At 33.1% G+C, this 12,694-nt stretch overlaps 1 long non-coding RNA gene across 1 annotated transcript; it reads left to right on the top strand.

Moving 5' to 3' along the window:
• Positions 1–7,987: 7,987 nt before the first annotated feature.
• On the top strand, positions 7,988–10,155 carry LOC126714342 (uncharacterized). Its single transcript, XR_007651581.1, has 3 exons — positions 7,988–9,617; positions 9,721–9,801; positions 9,883–10,155. It is a non-coding gene; the product is annotated as an uncharacterized LOC126714342 (long non-coding RNA).
• Positions 10,156–12,694: the final 2,539 nt, after the last annotated feature.

Genomic DNA, 12,694 nt, shown 5'->3' with positions numbered 1-12,694 from the left:
GAAATCGATACTGCAAAATAACCTTTGCTCATTATTTTGACCATAACTTTTGATCCACAAAGAATTTTTGAGTGAGGTTTGTTTAATCCTCGGCTTCAATTGGAACACAAATTTTGCCTAATTTGGACTTATATTGAGTAAGATATGACCATTTGAAGTTGGGCTAATTGGGCAGTCCAATTTTCTGGGTTTTAAAATTTGATTTTAACAGCCAAAAACATCATACTTTGATGTGGGCCGGCCCATAGACCCTTAGAATGTCCAAAGACAATTAAAAATCCCCAAAAGCCCTAATTTTAACTTATAAATACCCATCTTATGTCTCCAATCAAAACCCTAGCTAGAGAGAGTTATTTTTTGGCCTCCATCTTCTCTAAAACCTTAATTTTCTTTTCCAAAACTCACACACAGCCCCTTAGCACGTTTTTTACAAATTAAAAACCTCTCTTTAGTTAGTTCTAAGGCAGAAAGTTTATTCTCCAAATTGTTTTCAAAACCTTTTTCAATTAAAGTTTGTTCTTGAGTTGTGATTACCTAAACTATTGTGTTGTTTTTATTATTCTTGACCTATCAATCTAATCTTTGTGTTGTAGGCATTGAGGGGCTGGTTAAATATCAACCAAGTTGTGTTCCATAAGCAATGTGAGTCTCTCTTCATGGCTTTTCCTTGACTAAGGTTTTTTAACTTGAGTTCTTGTTGTTCTTAATTGATTTTTATGCTATATGCTCTTAGAAATATATTTTGCTTTATTTAATTTGTTTTGTGATGTCTCATCATGTTTTGATAGGAGAATTGAATGATTAGATATTTTGATGAACATTTTTGGATGTGTTAAGTGTGTTCTTGTTTGTTGTTAGATCCAATGCATGTTTAGGAATAGATTTTGTTTTGTTTATTTTGGATATCTTTGTTGTCAGTTTAGGTTGTTTAATATTATATTAGAAGCATGTTAGGTTATTAGTTTTATTGTTTTTGGTTCTGCTTTGTTTTCTGTATTTCTGGTTTATGGACTAGGGTTTTCTGGGCGGTATACGTACATAGACTTGAAGTATGCATATGCATACAACTAGGCTGCATACACAAGCCTATGTATGCACATGCATACTCCTGCCCAGAAACCCTAATCTGAGTTTTTTGCTTCTATTTCTTTATTTCTTTCATGTAATATGCCTCTGTTTTGACCCTTTATTATGTTTTTGAGACTATGTCTCTCTGTTTACTTGTTGTTTGTTCTCCATATGTTAGATTAGGGTTTTATTCCAATGTTTTCTTTATTCTACCATGAAATTGCATATGATATGATCATGCATTGATGCATAGGTGCTGTGATGCAGTAAGGTAAATGAGGTAAGGCATGCATTCATATGTACATACATTTGATTGGAATATGGTATGTGAACTTGGAATATGTTTGTGTTCTTGATGTTCTTGATGCTCTCCAATAATTCTTTGATGCTATCATGACCATGTGATATCTTTATTTGTTTGCTACCTTGGATGAGATGATATGATATGCATGATAGATGTATGTTAGGGTTTTGGGAGGATTGATACCATGTTGATTGCTAGATGTATGCTAGTGTGTGTGTGAGTATAGATAACAATATTGAATGAGCCTTTAATGGGATTAAGACATAAGACACAATGACCGGAAGTCAACCGACGGGTAAGGTTAGGTTGGGTGTCTAACAACTTCTCATCCCCATACTTAAACTCCGAACCAATAATTTGGTAGTAAGACTAACCCATCCACGTAAGGGCGCTATATTTATGGTTCCTAGACCTAATCTAGGTGACGACTCCATTTTTTCTCTGCACTGGTCCACTCAATCAAGGCGTACTCCCTTTTCCCTAGGAGAAAACTACTACGCCCACAGAAGCGTCGGTGGTTTCATCCTCGCAATGAGAAGTATGCCTTGATTGAAGGTGGACTAGGGTGGAGAAATGGAGTTGCCACCTTGATTAGGTCTAGGACCCATGAATATAGTGCCCTCTATGGAAGGATTGATCTACTACCAAAGCAGGTGTCCGAAGTTTAGGTATGGGATGGGAAGGAGTTAGGCACCAAACCCCACCCGACTCGTGAGTTGGCTTCTATTCATTGTGTCTTGCTTCTTAATCCTATTAAAGGCACATTCAACATTGTCATTCTAGACTCACACACTCTAGCATGCATCTAAGGTAAAAAACATGGCATACTCATCCCAAGACCTAACATTCATCTATTATGGCATCACATCACATATTCCCAAGGGCTAAAGCATATAATGGCAGAATCAAATAAACATCAAGATCATGGTAGTCAAACTAAGCATATTCATATTTATCACTAAGGCAACATCATATTCTCAAACAAATGCATGTTCATGTGAATGCATGATTTACCTCACTTATATGCATGTTTATGGTGTATCAATGTGTGGTCATGTTATATGCATGTTTATGGTGTATCAAAGAGAAAATTGAAAAGAAACTCTTAAGCATACAGGAAGCAAAAAAAAAAAAACAAAACATATATACACATAAAACCAACTCAAAAAAGAGGCACGTTACAAGTAGAACAAGAAAGCAGAAACAAACAAAGCTTGGATTAGGGTTTTTAGGCATAAGTATGCGTGCACATACATAGGACCCGTGTGCGCAGCCCAGTTGTATGTGTACGCATACTTTGAGTATGCGTGCACATGCAGTAAGCATGCGTTTGCATACATGCCCTAAACCCTAATCCAGAAAAATAAGAACACATAATAGAGCAGAAACAAAATCTAACAACCTGGCATGTTATTACAAAAAAAAAAAAAAAAATGTAAACCTAAACTAAGTAGGCATATTAAAAAATATATGAAGCAAATAAACAAGAGAAAAAATAGAATTAAAGAAAGAAAAGGAGGTAAGAAGAGCTAGAACCTTTACCTCCAAAACAAAGGCTCCTTGGCTTGATTTAACCGTTCCCCTCAGTCAATCTATTCACAACCAAAACAAGATTAGTTAGCAAACCTTGAAATTTGAAGATCAAGACCAGAATAGGTATTTATTAGAAAAATATTGACTTGAGGGTGTTTTGTGAAAAACTCCCTCTTTAATTCACTATTTCTAGTGAATCTTGTGTATTTTCCTTCCGAATTCTATGTCCTTTGAAAAGGTACCGTGTATGGCTTTTTATAGTCAGAAAATAGGGGTTTGGAATAGCTCCCAGATGATGTGGGATTCGTTCCAAACCAATCTTTAATGCAGAAAAACTTGTCTTTCATAGTTTTTGGAACCTTAGCCTGCACATGCATGCTGTGAGAAACCAAAACCTTTTTTTATTATTTTATTATTTTTTCCTTTTGGGTACTCTCAAATTAAAGGAGAAAGTATCAGCATCTCTCCTTTAGGGTTATGTGGAGTCGCCACTTATTTCTATATTACAAAAAATAAGAAAAACTATAAAAAGAGTATAAAATATCTGAATAATATAAATTCTCATTAACTTGAATGAATTACAATTTGATAAAAAGAACTACACATAGCCTTGTTTCCTAGCTTACAATCTAGTAAAAAAAAGGTTATAAGGCTTTGTTTCCTACTTACAATCTATCAAAAAATAAAACACTATTCTATGAACCTAAGATCTATGGTTTAGGGGTTAGGTTATAGAATGGGAAGGTGTTAGGCACCCATTTTGCCCGGACAAAATCTGGTCTCCTAGACTTCAAATGATCATTAAATACCCATATTCAAAACGTTAAATGATATGCAACAAATGCCATGTCAAATTCTAGATCTAGGGTTAAAATACTATTTAAGAACCTTTGATTTGGAATCTTATTTTGTACAAAAAAGGTATGATGAGATTGCCTCATTTAAAATCTAGATCTAAGTTTCCAGGGTGAGAAAGAATGAGTTTTTGATAAAAATTCAGATCTGGTTTTATTTTTATAAATGTAAGAGAAAAGAATTTTTTTTTTAATGAAAATGCTGATTTTTGTAGAAAAATACAAATCTGGTTTGGTTTAAAAAAAATATAGATTAGATTTATATGAAAAGCATAGATATGGTTTTTTTTTTGGAAAACATAGATTGGATTTATATAAAGAGCAAAGATTTGGTTTTTGTTTTGGAAAATATAGATTGAATTTATATGAAAAGGCACAGATCTGGTTTTTGTTTTGGAAAAAATAGATTAGATTTATATAAAAAGAACAAATATGATTTTTGGGAAGGAAAACACAAATCAGATTTTTATGAAAAGCACAGATCTGATTTTTGGGAAATAAAACACAAATAAAATTTTTATGAAAGCACAGATCTGGTTTTTGGGAAAGAAAGGAATGAAACTTTTATGATGGATTTTCTTGCAGATCTAAGATTTTAAGAAGAAATTCAACCCTAGATCTATGCATGTTAATCAATCAACACATTAAAATCTAAACTAATCACGTGAATTTTTCAAAAGGAGAAGCATGCAATAACGTATTTAGAACACAATTATAAAAAAAATGAAAGAAGCAAATACATGTTTATAGGAGATAAAGCAGAAACGAAAGCATGTTTATGAGAAGTAAAATAAGTACATACATGCATGAATGTATTCTACAAGAGGGGATTATTTTAGAAATCAAAGAGAATGAATCTCTTTGAGATCTAAAATAGAGTCACTTAACAGAAAAGAAATTCTTAAAAAAACCTTTTAGAATTTCTTTTACGTAAGGGGAGAGAGGGGTGCTGAATTCTGGGTTTTCTCCTCTATTTATAGGGGTGTGTCTGCTTAAAAAAAAGCTAAAGTTGCTTAGAAAATCAACAAACACAAATTGGGTCAGGTTTTATCCCTAAAAAATAGAATTTGATAAGTCAAAACCTAAACCAAACGCATCTGGGCCCAATTCAAAAATTGTGCCAATTGGCACTCCTCAATGCTTCTTCCAATTTTGTCTTCTTGTACGTTTCAGACTCTTTTTAGGGTGTTTCTTTGAGTAGGGAATCATGCTTGGACGTATTTTAGACTTGTATTCTTAATAAAATTCATTTTAATTTGATAATTAAATCCTTAAAAATAATTATCTGAAAGATAATTACTCTAAAAACCTAATTATCAACTTAATTCCCATATTATCAGATTATTCAATTTATTTCCATGCAACCAAACTTATTTTTAATCAAAATCAACAACCAATCACATAAATTTATTTAATCTTTTTTAATTGTAAACCAATCAAAATTAATTTCAATTAATCTTATGTGATCAATTTCACCCAAATGAATATATGCAAATCGTGAAAACTTGATCTTGTGATATCTTTCAATTTGACGGTCCAATTTAGAAACCGACATATTGTTGTGATCGTTAGAATCTCAAGATCATTTTTATGATATGTGATGAATGATTTAATGCATGAAATGCAATTATGATTTTTGGGGTATTTAGAATGATTATTTTGGTCATCTTCTAAAGTTAAATTATGGGTGCAAATTTCAGTGTCTACAGAATGCCCCTTATTGACAAATCTTGAAAAGCAAATGTCAATGTAAAATAAAGGCACTAATTTTAGCAACCATGACTTAATCGAAGTTGATTTTTTAAAGATTTCCTACCCTAGAATCTAGAACCTTGGGACATAGTATTAGTGCTTTTATGGTCTTAAAAAAATGAGAAATGTTGACATCTAGTCTACTTAATGAACGAAGAACCTTTGTAGAAGCTTGAATGCCAATGATTGAGAACTGTATCCGCTCAACCTGGACTTGAGTGACTGAGAACTATATTTGCTTAATTTGGAAGTTAGGGTGACCGAGAGCTATATTTGCTTGATCTGGGGGGATGATTGAGAAATCTATCTGCTCAATTTGAAATTTGGGGTGACTGAGAACTATATTCACTCAATTTGGGGGGATGATTGAGAACTCTATCTACCCAATCTAGAATTTGGGGCGACTGAGAACTATATCTGCTCAATCTGAACTTTGGAGTGACTAAGAACTGTATTCGCACAATCTAGAAATCTAGAAGTCAACTGAGAACTGTATTTGCTCAATCTGGAAATCTGGAAGTCAACTGAGAAGTATATTCGCCCAATCTAGACTTTGGGGTGACTGAGAATTGTATTCGGTCAATTTGGAAATCTAGAAGTTGACTAAGAACTGTATTCGCTTAATTTGGACTTTGGGATGATTGAGAACTGTATTCGCTCAATCTGGAAATCTGGAAGTTGACTGAATTGTATTCGCTCAATTTGGACTTTGGAGAGTGACTGAGAATTGTATTTGTTCAATCTGGAAATCTGGAAGTCAACTGAGAACTGTATTCACTCAATTTGGAAATCTAGAAGTCGACTAAGGAGTCTATTCGCTCAATCTGGACTTTGGAAAGTGACTAAGAATTGTATTCGCTCAATTTGGAAATTTGGAAGTCAACTGAGAACTGTATTCACTCAATCTAGACTTTGGAGAGTGACTAAGAACTGTATTCACTTAATCTAGAAATTTCCTGCAATGGACAAAAAATTCAAATTAGAATTTTGATGATTGAGACTTTATTTGTTCAATTGTTTGGAATTTGGGATTTTCCTCTTTTTTTTTTTTTTTTTAGACTTTGAAATTTGAAATCTTCTTTTGAAATTGGAACTATTAATTTTTTAGAATCCTTGAAAATTTTTCTTTATCTTTCTTTGAAATTTGAAATTTTCTTTTGAAATTGGAACCATTAATTTTTTGGAAAATCTTTGAAAAAAAATATTTCTTTCTTTTCTCTCTTTTTTTTCGCAAATATTTTTTTGGGGTGAGTTAACTCAAGTTTGACTATGTTGACTGAGTCAACTCAGTCAAACTTGAGTTAGCACAGCATTAAAAAGGATTTTTTTTATAAAATAACTATAAATCCGAAACAATATTATTAGTTGGGCAACTTTCTAAACTATTTGCATTTCTAACAATTCGAGTCTAATAGACTCGATTTTGCCATTTAAAAATGCACTTGAAAATCGAGTGTGAGAAACTCGAGTTTGAAAATTGAGTATCTCACACTCGATTTCCAAGTGTATTTTCAAATGGCAAAATCGAGTCTATTAGACTCGAATTGTTAGAAATGCAAATAGTTTGGAAAGTTGCCCAACTAATAAAATAGTTTGAAGGATTTAGTTATTTTTTAAAAAAAATCCCATTAAAAAAGGGGGAAGAGAGGGGGGGGGGGGATTTTGGCCTCCGTCTCTCCTTCTTCATCTTTTTCTTTTGCTCCTTTCTCTCTTCTCTCCCTTTTTCCTCCATTGTTTCTATTCACAAGCTTCCTCTCTCTTGCATTTCTCTTTTTCACAATATTTTTTACTTAGAAAATCACTTCTCTAGACTTCCAAACTTGATTTTTACTATCTTCTTGAAAATCTCTTTAAATCTTTGAGTTTTTGAGCATCTTTGAAAAACCCATCTTTGAAACCCATTTTCAACATCTTCAACTTTTTTTTTTTTTTATCTTCCATGGCATTTCCTACTGAGCCACCTAGGTTCTTCACATTTCATGGGAAAAGATATGAACCATCAATTGAGTGGAATGATGTGGAGGGACTTTTCTAAGACCCACTTAAGCATGCTCCAAACCCTTCCACCAAGGACCTCAAGGTGAGTTCATTTTTTGTTTTTGTTGGTTAATTTGTTAATTCTTGCTAGTTATTTGAGAAATTTGTGATGATTTGTTCATTTGGAAATTCTTGGATATTGTATGATTTGAATTGATGATGATTGTCAAATTTGGACAATGTTGATGATTCATGAAACTTTGCACTGTGTTTTGTTTTGGGAATTTTTGAATGAATTTGTGAATTTCATTCTCTCAATGGGTATGAAAATTTTGGGAATTTAAAGTGTAGACATGGTTGGACAAAACTCATTTTTTCATGGGTATGGAAAAGTTTTTTGAATTGTTGTTTGGGGCATTGTTGAATGAATTCATTTTTTCATTTTTGGGAACACTTTATTGGCGTAATGGCATTCATCATGGGGAATTTTTTTTGTTATGATTGGCATTTTCATTTGATTGGCAAGATTTTTTTGTGAATGAACATCTCTTGGAATTGGACTTTTTGTGAATGCTACAATGATTGACAAATTTTTTTGGTTGGTTATATTTTAATGTGGGATATTTTTTTTTGGTGTAGAACCTTAAGAGTTGGGGTAGTCTTCAATTGTTGAAGCAAAGTTGGTATGTTTTGTCACTAGACATCAGAAAAATTATCAATGCTACCAATTTCGGGTCTTTGGAATTATGATACCACTAAATATAAGGGCCTTCAACTGATTATGGCATTATCTGAATGGTTTTGGGATACCACCTGTACTTTCCATTTTCCAGCTATTAGTGAAGTGATGTTGACGCCCTATGATTTTTCAGTCATTACTGGCTTGAAATTGGGCGGTGTTAGGGTTGAAGGTCATGACAGCATTTCATCTACTAAGGTCGACGATTACTTAGGTGTAAACCCACCTAGAGTTAGTGGTAACAATGTGTCTCTGATGTGGTTATATTTCAATATTGAAAAGAGTAAGAGTGTGGATACTGGCACCCAAATGTTCATGCTTTCTTTCATTTGGAGTCTTTGTGTCTTGACTTGGGGAGTACAATGAGTCTTTGTTATTTGTCGAGTTTGAGGGACACTTTACTACACTTTATGACCCAGCTATCTAGGCGTAGTCTTTCAAGTCTAGGGGGTGCGCCGTTTGTTTGGTTGGTAAGAAAAAAAATTTCATGTATATTTTGCCAAGGTTATTTGTGTTGTTGTTGACAATTGTTGATTTTTGCAAGTTTGGAAGTTGGGCCACAACTTTTGGAAGACGTTGTTGAGGAATTTCCAAGGTTCCTTTGTTGGATGCCCAAGAACTGCCTATCAACACTTCCAAAGCGCCCTTTGAAGGCTTGGCAAATGATGATTGATGGCTTAAACATTGAAGATGATGATTAAGCGCCCTTTGTTTGATTTATTTCATGAAGGGATGTCTTTTAAATTTTGAACTATTCATGAATTTTAGATGAACTTGGATCCTTAGGAAGGATGTGAGGATTATGCTAAATGTACATTGGCTCTAGAATTGAATGAGCGTCAAGTCTTGTTTGAGTGTGGCCATGGCAGGTATTGGTGTCTTAGAGATCGAGTGCTCCCACAGGTTTACCATACATATCCTCCTAAAGTGAATTCCGTCAATCCTTGTCCTTCAATCCAACTGGCCAATCTTTTAACTGATGATGAAGTAGCTAATGCAAGAGTTGGTCGTGACAATCTTTGGATACCTGGAGACTATCTTGAATTTGTTCAGACTCATCTGCAAGGCCGCTTAATCGATGCCTCTGGAGCTTTGATGAACTTCCTTTTCTCTCAAATCAACTCTTATTACCTTTGCTATCCTTGGTTATTTGTAAAAAAATATCTAAATGTTCCGTTTGCAGGCTTTAGTCCATGGAATGGGAGGTTCTTTTCAGGATAGGGCCACTCCTTCTCCCCAAGGCAATGTTGATAGTCCTGATGCTTCTTTTGCGGAAACATGTCCCAATTTTCTAGCATGGCAATATGAGATAATAAATCTTGATGGGTCTTATAGTTTTATGAAGTTAGACTGACCTAAATATGCTCAGAGTGTTCCTTGGAGCAGCCGGGTATATTTCCAAACCCTTCTTATCTTTTGCATCATGCTTTTTGTCCTCATAGATACTTTTGAATTTGGGTTTCATGTCTTAGATTGGTGTTGATCTTATGTAGGAAAGCATGAGAATGATTGGAGGTTTGCAACGGGTTACACACACCCAATCTTCTCAATATGTACTAAATGAATTGAACTGGGTAAGAAATGATCCTTCTTTACAATCCTCCTCTTGGAATTCATGACAATAGACTTGACTCTTGTCTTTGATGATTTTTCAGAATAATCGAATGACAAATGTCAATGCCAACACTCAGGTTTTGGAAGAAAGGATCAGAAACTTTGAACTTCAAGACAGGCAGCCTGGGCCTCAAATTCATGCTAACCAAGAACAACAAGGGAATGCAGAGGGCGGTTCTTCTAGAGATGGGCCAAGAAGATCATCCCTTTGGCAGACTCGGAGTCCGAATGATGCTTGATTGTATTTTTTTATTTTCTTGCAAAACACCAAAACATCCCTTAGTCAAATAACTAGTATTAACTTTCAATATTAACCCCATGATCTTTGATGAGTTTGGTCTTGTAAAGATTTAATTTATGCAAGATTAGAATTTACTTGATGAAGCTTTTGGTGCAAAGATTTAAATTTACTTGACAGGCCTTGACACAAGTGATCTCAATGTGAGAGACTGGGAAAATTAGGCCTCTAAAAAAAGAGAGAGATTTTTGTGAGCTTTCTAGGGCACCTCTCTTTTTGGGTAAGTGGTGTGGAGTCGCCATTTATTTTTTATACAAAAAAATAAGAAAAACTAAATATAAATACATGACTGAATTGTTTCCTTTCATTGATTGAATAAAAAAAAATTACATAATTGAAAAATTGAAAATTACATGGCTTTGGGTCCTAGTTACAATCTACCAAAAATACATGGCTTTTTGTCCTAGTTACATTCTACCCAAAAAAAAATAATAATAATAAAGACAAGGTTTAGACCTACTTATCCAAAGACCTAAATTCGGAGGTTAGGTTACGGAATGAGAAAATGTTAAGCACCCATTTCGCCTAGACAAAGTCTAGTCTTCTAGACTCTTGTGACCTATGTACCCTTTATGCATGCTATGAATGATATGTTGAACATGTGAAATAAAAATTAAATTACATAAATTTATTTATGAATTCATCCTCTTCTTTTTTAAAAAATTTAGATCTGTTGATGTAAGTAAAAAAAATGATTTCAATTTGTTGAAAAAAAAAATCAAATCTATTTTGTAATAATAAAAAAAGTGGTTTTTTGGAGAGAAAATTCAAATCTGTGTTTATTACATAAAACAAAGTCTTTTGATTTGAAAAAGTATTAGATCTATTTTTGAGAACTAGAAAAAATTGGTTTGTGGTTTGTAAAAAAAAAACCAGATCTGTTTTGTTGATAACAAAAAATTGGTTTTTGGTTTGTAAAAAAAAAAAAAAAAAAAAATCAGATCTATTTTGTAGATAACAAAAAATTGGTTTTTGTTTATTAAAAAAAAAAATCAGATATGTTTTTATGTGTAAAAAACAAGAAAAAGATTTTTTGAGAAGAGAATTTCATTCATGAAATAAATTTATGCTGCATGCATTAAATAAAACAAACCCAACAAACACAAACATTCATGATCTTTTTCTTTGTTTCAAAATATGCATATGTTAAAAAAAAAATATCAGATTTGTATCTATGAAAGATACCAATCAGTTTTTTATTTAAGAAAAATTCAGAGATACCAATCAGTTTTTTATTTAAGAAAAATTCAGATCTGCATCTAATGAAGATGCAGATCCGTTTTTGATTAAGAAAATTTCAAATCTACATCTAAGAAAGATGCGTATATGTTTTTGATTAAGAAAAATTCAGATCTACATCTAAGAAAGATGCAAACCTATTTTTGTTTTAAGAAAAATTCAAATTTACATCTGAGAGAGATATAGATATGTTTTTAATTTAAAGAAAAAGCATTGATCATATGCAAATTATTGGAATTAAGAAAGAGATCATAACAATTACATAAACAAAATCAAGATCATGCTTTAACTAGACAATGATTAACAATTCATGTTATGGATAAATGAAAACATGCATCATCATAAACAAGAATCATAAAAGAGGAAAAAAAAAAGAATAGGGTTATTGAAAACAACCTCTTGCATGGGGCACTTCTTGTTCTTGAGAGGATGTTTTAAGGTTCAAGGAAACTTATTCAATTATCTTTGAAACCAAAAAACCCTAATTTTAGCAGCAAATATCAGCAATTTGAGAGCCTTAAAACGTATACCTCTCAAAGCGTAAAAAAAAAGGTCTCTTGAATTATGAGATCCAGTCTCTATTTATAGAGGTGAGAAAAATCTAAAAAATAGGCACGGATGATTAAAATGCAAATTCGGGCGCATCCTTTTGCGAAAAGGTTGAAAAGGGTGTGCCATATCGTCGCTCGAAGGGAGTTGGGCCAAAGCCCAAAAGGGGGCCAGTCAGCCCTTTTAAAGTGTCGTTTGGCACTCCAAAAGTGCTGAATGGTGCTCTTGGATGCCGAACGTTCTTCTGTGTTTGGGTACATTTTGGACTCTTTTTTTAGGGTTTTTTGATCCGGTCCTTGTACCTAGACGTGTTATCATCCTTAGTCTATGATTTTTTTTATCTCTTTTCTGGATAATTCAGGCTTTTTCAGGAATAATTATCTTTTAGATAAATACCCTAAAATAAATCTTGATAAAGTTCAGATTATCCACAATTTTATTATTATCCAATCATCCCTTTTATTCCTATGCATGCAATTCTATTTTAAACACTAATTATCAACCAATCACAAAATTATTTAATTAATTTTAATTGTTTAACCAATCAAAATTAATTTAAATCAATCGTGTCTTGTCGACTCTACCTAGACATAATGCATGCTGACCGTGCAAACTTGATTATGTGGTATCTTTCGATCCAATGGTCCGATTTGGAAACCGAACATACCATCATGATTGTTAGAATCTCAAGATCATTTTTATAATATGCAATGAATAAATTGATGCATGTAATGCAATCACGATTTTTGGGGTACATGGATGGTCAT

Source organism: Quercus robur, chromosome 1 (genome assembly GCF_932294415.1).
Source record: "Quercus robur chromosome 1, dhQueRobu3.1, whole genome shotgun sequence".
Taxonomy (NCBI): Eukaryota; Viridiplantae; Streptophyta; class Magnoliopsida; order Fagales; family Fagaceae; genus Quercus; species Quercus robur.
Note: the sequence above shows the minus strand (reverse complement) of the source record. Positions and strands in the feature narration are given on the sequence as shown.